The sequence below is a fragment of the Macrobrachium nipponense genome, chromosome 42, assembly GCF_015104395.2.
Source record: "Macrobrachium nipponense isolate FS-2020 chromosome 42, ASM1510439v2, whole genome shotgun sequence".
In the NCBI taxonomy this organism is placed as follows: Eukaryota; Metazoa; Arthropoda; class Malacostraca; order Decapoda; family Palaemonidae; genus Macrobrachium; species Macrobrachium nipponense.
In genome coordinates, this window is record NC_061103.1 from 281171 (window position 1) to 288289 (window position 7119).

A 7119-nucleotide genomic window follows, 5' to 3' on the forward strand; every position below is an offset into this window, starting at 1 on the left:
CAGTAGTTGCTGCCGTCGATCGAGAAGATCCGCACGGACGTGCAATCGTGTAACGAACCTCTTAAGGATCGTTACGTTCCGTGCCTATGCCGATAACCATCTCTCTTTTGCTTGGGATATGAGAGAGCTGCGGAATTATCTGAGATGATTTGGACCACTCGACCAAAACCTCACTCTTCGAGGAACTGGAGAGCCAACCAGATTGCTTCCAATTCTTTTAGATTATGTGCCAGGACCTCTGTCCGGATGCCTGGCTCCCTCTCATTATCACCTGAGGTGATCCTTAAACCCATTGAGAGACGTTTTAGAATTATCTCTAGATCTTTGATGTTATTTCAGTTCTCCTGTAGGAAAAACTGTAGAGGTCCTGAATTGCAGTCTATTCAGGGAAACAAGCTTCTCCAGCGAGGAAATGGTCCCCAGCAGACTCATCCATTCCCTCACTAAGCATGCTTCCTTCCCTAATAAGGCTGCGCTTTGCATAAGCAGGAGAGCATTATTATAGTGCTATGCTGCGGTAGACTCGTACAGAATTCTGTTACAGTGCGGTAAGCAGCGCCGAACATGTCTAAGAGATATCTCTGTTGAAAATTTCTTAGCAAAAGGAAGTCGTTTATTCATGATTACCAGAAATCCCCTCAACCCGAGGCGAAAGTCATGATTGTAGGGCAGAGATACGGTTCGTAAATCAATCCCGCGGGAGAGAGAGACGTAACCGACTGAGCAGTACAACGAGCTACCTAACACTGAGTTGGTGACAGTGTGAGACACTGTGACAGTTACAGGCAGCAGCTTATGTTCACCTTCTCGCAGTCTTATGCCGAGTTGCCAGCTATTCTATTCATCTAAGGAATAGATTTTCCATTATTTGAACAGAAACTCTCAAGTTGGCATATCTAAGCGAAACAGAATTCGCTAATACAGAAGCTGATTTTGTGTTGTCGTAACATTACGCTTAATTAACCAAATGTTAAATCGGAAACTCCTGGAAAGTTGCCGGGAGTACCGATTAAATATACTGCGTCATCCACAATGACAGCAACCTCGTTTCGTTTCGCACTATCTGCCTGAGTTACCAGCTACTCTCTTCTACGAAGGAATAGGTTCGTTACTATTATCGATCATAAGAAAATTCTCAAGCAGGCATATTTAAGCGAAACATAATTCGCTACATGCAGAAGCTGAGTTGGTGTTGTTGTAACAATACCTTCAAGCATTGTCCTTACACCGGAAAACTCCTGGAAGTTTGCAGGAAGGACCGATTAAATACACTTAAAATAACAGTCCTTTCGGTTGCCATCTGTAGAGGTAACCACGATATGCGTATATGACTTGAACTTTACATTAGTAATATGACGCGAAGATAAAATACCTAAGTATTGCAGTCACTTGAACATCTAATTCTATACTACATTCTTTCCTCGACGAGGAAGAGAGAGAGAATGGAAATCGACTGTCTTCATTCTCTTTGCCAAGAAAAGGAATAATATTATTCAAATGGAAATCCTCAAGTGAGAACCGAAGATCGAAAAGGAAAGTTCAAGCTCTTATGATATTGACATAAAGACTTCATGGACGTAGTCTATAAGTCTTTTTCCTGGATAAGCCTCTGACTAATGAATGAGAGCTCTTTCGAAATTTTGTTACTTATCCGCTTATGCGATAAAATGTGTTATTAAGAACTTTGTCAATGAGAACTAACCCAATTGCATGACGGAAAGTAATCCAGGAATTCGAGCATATAGCCTTCCCGATTCCCGCAGAAATCGAGGAAGGGGCAGGATTCCTGATTAGAGACTGGGCTTACGACAGGAATGACCATATGTCCCCTTCGGCAGCGCAATCCCGAAAGCAGACGAGGCGTTTTATGACACCGAAATCTGCTTACAGTTTTCCTGGAATTCATCAAGTGGATGGATTCTCTTGAACGCTCCCTTCGTATAAAGAAAGAGAAGTATACATCTTGACGAGACCAAACTCCTTCCTCTACTTCGACGACGCTCTCTTGAAGAGCGTTCTTGCAGGAATCCTGCCGAACGTCTTGATGCGTAGGACGCCTATCGTTCTGAAGAACGTCCTGGCAAGTGCTCTACCGAGCGTCATGACGTGTAGGATGCCGAGCGTCTTCAAAAAGCGTCCTCGCTAGCGTCCTGGCGAGCGTCCAGATTGTGTAAGACATCGAGCGTCTTCCAAAAAGCTTATCAATGTTTATGACGTCGAGCGTCTTCTGAAAGGCCACCCGAAAAGCTCCTGGAGAAGCCGCACACTGCTCCTGAAGTGTGAGAGCACTATAGGAAGACGTAAGGCTATCGTCTCCAAGACGGCCTTAAAGACTTTCGTTACCTTCTAACAAAGACGGTGGCCGCCTGTGCAACATTTTGCGTCTTAGTAATGCAAGTGAAAATATCCAGACACGCGCTCAAAAAAGGAACGCCGAGCGTTTCCGAAGGCATCGTCGCGAGGTGCTTGCCGAACGTCCTGATTGCATTCTTTGAGCGTCTTGAAGAGCGTCCGGAATAGAAGAGCGACGAACATCAAGGGAAGCGTCATAGTGAATGACGTGCGTCAACACGAGTAACTTGAGAGGCTTCCTGGCGAGGGGAGAGCCGCTCATGAAACGCGAGCGTCCTAAGCATAAGTACGGTGATCGTCATCAGGACGAGTCTTAAGGACGTTCGCCACTCTTGACAAAAACGACGGCCGGCTGTGCGACATCTTGCGTCTTTGTCACGCTCATCGACACTGCAGAAGGGCATTTAAAAGGACGCCTGTGTGTTCTTGGGTATGAGAATTCTTTGCCCTTCTCCTGTCGAAAAACTAGGATAGTCTGTCCAGTGTCATCTCTGTCCGCTGACAGAGCGTCCCTTAGGGACGAGTAAGATGCGTCTTGGCGAGCTGTTTGACTATGCAAATCAGCTTGCCGGACGTCAATCTTATGAGCTTGAACAATATCCCGTTTCGTAGTAAAGCGAACGTCACCTAACGGTATACATAGCGCCATGAGGGGAGGAGGAAACCTTTCTCTTAAACGCTCTCTTCGCAGAGAGCGAAGTGGCCATCTTAACGAAGCCAGGGGCCTTCCTGGCCTTCGATGAGGCAAATTGTGAAGGTGGAGCGTCTTGGAAAGCAAGAAAACAATCCTTGCTACAAGAGTAAAGACGTTCCTTCCTCTCGATAGAGCGTTGAATGTCTCGAAAGGCGTCCTTTTGTGAGGGTCCTGCCTTAAGGACATTTTTAATCTCTTGACCAAGACGACAGCCGCCATGTGCGACATTTTGCGTCTTTGTCACGCTTATCGATATTAAGTCAAGCCGAAGGGACGCCAGATCGATGTGGGTTCCCCACCGTAACCCTCCTTCGGCTTCGACATGCCCTCCTCCCTAGTCCTGGGAGTCCGACAGAGGTCCAGGCCTAGAGGCGTTATGGGGCGGATCTGACGTTCCCTCCTGACGAGAGAGAGGACGTGAAGCGGTCCTCTTCTCTAAAGCTTCTTGAGAGGGCGCGAGTCCTTCCGAGAGCTCCAACCTTGCAGGGGAGGACGCCTCGGAGGACGAGAAGCAATCTTTCATGATTCGTGCACGTGCACGATCTTTGGCAGCCTTATCCTGCCGAAGGGACGCCAGATCGGTGGGGGGGTTCCCGTAACCCTCCTTCGATTTCAACTTGCTCCCTGGTCCTGGGAGTCCGACAGAGGTTTAGACCTAGAGGCGTTATAGGACCGATCTGACGCCCCCTCCACACACTAGGGGCAAAATCAACATCACTACACTCAACAACAATGATTGGAGAGCGAGCACTTTTTCAAGCTTACTTGATGTAATCCACAATAATAGAAAGGGCATTACTTCTCACAGAACTTCCTATGGCCCGTAAGCCATACCACAGGGTTAGGCAAAATAAAGTCTACTGGGGTTAGTAGGTTCATTATCCTAACTTCTGTTACTGTGGAGGAAGACCTCCTGATTCTATCACGCTCTAATTTGCGTACATACGAATCATACGTCTCTTTCGGAATCAGTCAACATTACACTAATTACATTGATCTCTCAACAAAGAAAACATGTAAACGTCATGTATACTAAACGAGTGTCTACCGAGGTTTCGGTAGCCTCCCTCCCTTACCCGTTGCAGACAACAAAATCTGAAACTAGGCTAACTAGATTCAGACATCATATGCAATGAAAAAATTTTAATTAATTATGATAGCGTATGCCTAGCCACAAATCCAAGTCAATCATTCAAAAATAAGTAGGATACTTAAGCGGCTATGAAGTTTCAAAATCCTAGGCGGAGGTAGTGGAAACAGGTGTTTTCACTACCGCGACAGAGAAAAATCTGAATAGAAAATGGGAATGATTCCTGATATCCGCCTCCCAGCGGCGGGAATGGGTACTAACCACCTGGCCGCCCACTGCGTGTGCCGGGAGTTTTGAAATTCTGTCGGACGTCGGAGAATACAGCTATATATATATCTGACAGGTAAGTTTCGTGAACAAAACACAAAATTAAGGATCAGTCTTTGCTCCAAGACCCAGTACTGTATCTGCTGATACAAAAGGACCTAACGAGAAGCACTTCTCATAGGTCACTCTCACGTCCTTCAGATAATGAGATGCAAACACTGAATTGCACCTCCAATATGTAGTCTCAATGATATTCTTCAGAGACATATTCTTTTGGAACGCCAAAGACGTTGCTACTGCTCTTACTTCATGCGTCTTGACCTTTAGAAGACCGAAGGATTTCCTCCGAGCAGTTCTTGTGAGCGTCCGTAATAACGCTTCTCACAAAGAAAGCCAAGGCGTTCTTGGACATGAGTCGTTTGGGGTTCTTCACTGCACACCAAAGACCTTGTTGACAAGCTCCCATCTGTCTCTTTCCTCTCTAAATAGTATAATGAGCTCTCACTGGACAGAGAGATCTCTCTATCTCTCTGCCTACCAGGTTAGATAGGCCTTTTACCTCAAAAACTTCTGGGCCAAGGTTTGATGGGTTTTCGTTCTTTGCCAGAAACATTGTCTGGAAAGAACAGATGGCAGCATCTCCTTTGAACCCCACCGTGGAATCCAGAGCGTGTAATTCGCTCGTCCTCTTGGCTGTAGCGAGAGCCACCAGGAACAAGCATTTCCTAGTGACGTCGCGGAAGGACGCCAGATGTAAAGGTTCGAATTTATCCGATGAAAGGAATTTCAGGACCACGTCTAGATTCCAACTAGGTGTTCTAGGAGTAGCTGCTTTCGAAGTCTCAAAAGATTCTAATTAGATCGTGTAGATCTTTGTCGTTAGCAAGTCCAGGCCTCGATTCCTGAATACTGAAGACAGCATGCTTCGGTATCCTTTTATTGTCGAGACAGATAGGTGTGATTCCTCTCTCAGAAAGAGGAGGCGGAAATCGGCAATATTCACTATAGAGGTACTGGAGGAGGACAGCTTCTGACCCTTACACCACCTCCTAAAGACTTTCCCCAATTTCGACTGGTATACTCTTCTCGTCGAAGCTCTGCGGGCTCTAGCGATAGAGCCCGCAGCCTTGCGAGAAAGCCTCTCGCTCTGACAAGTCTTTCGATAGTCGAAAGGCAGTCAGAGCGAGACCTGGAAGGTTATGATGAAACCTCTCGAAGTGGGGTTGTCTGAGTAGATCGTGTCTGTTTGGAAGCGATCTGGGGAAGTCCCACTATCCACTCCAGTACCTCCGTGAACCATTCCTGGGGCTGGCCAAAATGGGGCTATGAGTATCAACTTCGTGCTCTTTCGAAGCTACGAACTTCCTAAGCACTTCCCCCAGGACTTTTGAACGGGGGAAAGGCGTAAGCGTCCACACCCGACCAATCCATGAGAAACGCGTCTATGCGAAGGCTCTCGGATCTTCTACTAGAGAGCAAAAGGTCTCTATTCTTTTGGAGGAGGAACGTCGCAAACAGGTCTATGTGAGGTCTCCCCCACAGGGACCAAAGACTTCGACACACTTCTTCTTGAGAGTCCATTCTGTGGGAAGGACCTGGTTTCTCCTGCTCACTGTCTGTCCGCTCTCACATTCTTGATCCCTTGAAACAAACCTTGTGAGGAGAGTTATGCCTCTTTCTTCCGTCCAGGTTAACAGGTGTCTTGTCAACTGATAGAGGGAGAAAGAGTGCGTGCCTCCTTGCTTGCGTATGTAAGCCAGAGCCGTGGTGTTGTCTGAGGTTTATCTGTATCACCCCGTCTCTGACTATCTGTTCGAAGAACTTTAAGGCTAGGTGTATGGCCACAAGTTCCTTGCAATTGATGTGCCAGGACACCTGTTCCTTTGTCCAGGTGCCTGACACCTCCCTTGCTCCCAGCGTCGCTCCCCATCCCGACCCTCCGAAGCGTCGGTAAACAACACTTGGTCTGGGTTCTGCAGGGCAAGCGATACGCCTTCGTTCTTTTGAAGCTGAGGGATCCACCCACTTCATATGATCTTTTACTTCTTGTGGAAGTTGGAAGACGTCCGAGAGTTGACCCGTCTTCCAACTCCACACCTCTTTGAGGAAAAACTGAAGAGGGCGGAGGTGAAGTCTCCCTAGCGAGAAGAACTTTTCCAATGAGGACAGGGTCCCTAAAAGGCTCAGGTAATCCCTCGCTGAGCTGTTCTTTCTTTCTAAGAAGCTCGAGATTCTCGACAAACCTCGAGCGATTCTTTCTCGCGAACGGAATATACTCGAAAACCCCGAGAATCCATCTGAATCCCCAGATAGACCAAGTTTCTGGCTGGGGATCAGTTGTGACTTCTCGAGGTTGACGAGCAACCCTAGCGAATCTATCATGTTCCTTGTTACTTCTAAGTCCTCCAAGCACTGACTCTTCGACTTGGCCCTGATCAGCCAGTCGTCCAAGTAGAGGGAGATGTTTATCCCCTCTAGGTGAAGCCATCTTGCTACATTCGCCATCAGGTTGGTGAATACTTGTGGGCTGTAGACAGTCCGAAGCACAGAGCCCTGAACTGAAAGATCTTGTCTCCTATCACAAAGCGAAGATATTTCTTTGACAAATGGTGAATGGGAACGTGGAAATAGGCGTCTTGCAGGTCCAGAGAGACCATCCAATCTCCTGGGCGAAGCGCCGACATTACAGAGGCGGACGTTTCCATACGAAACTTCT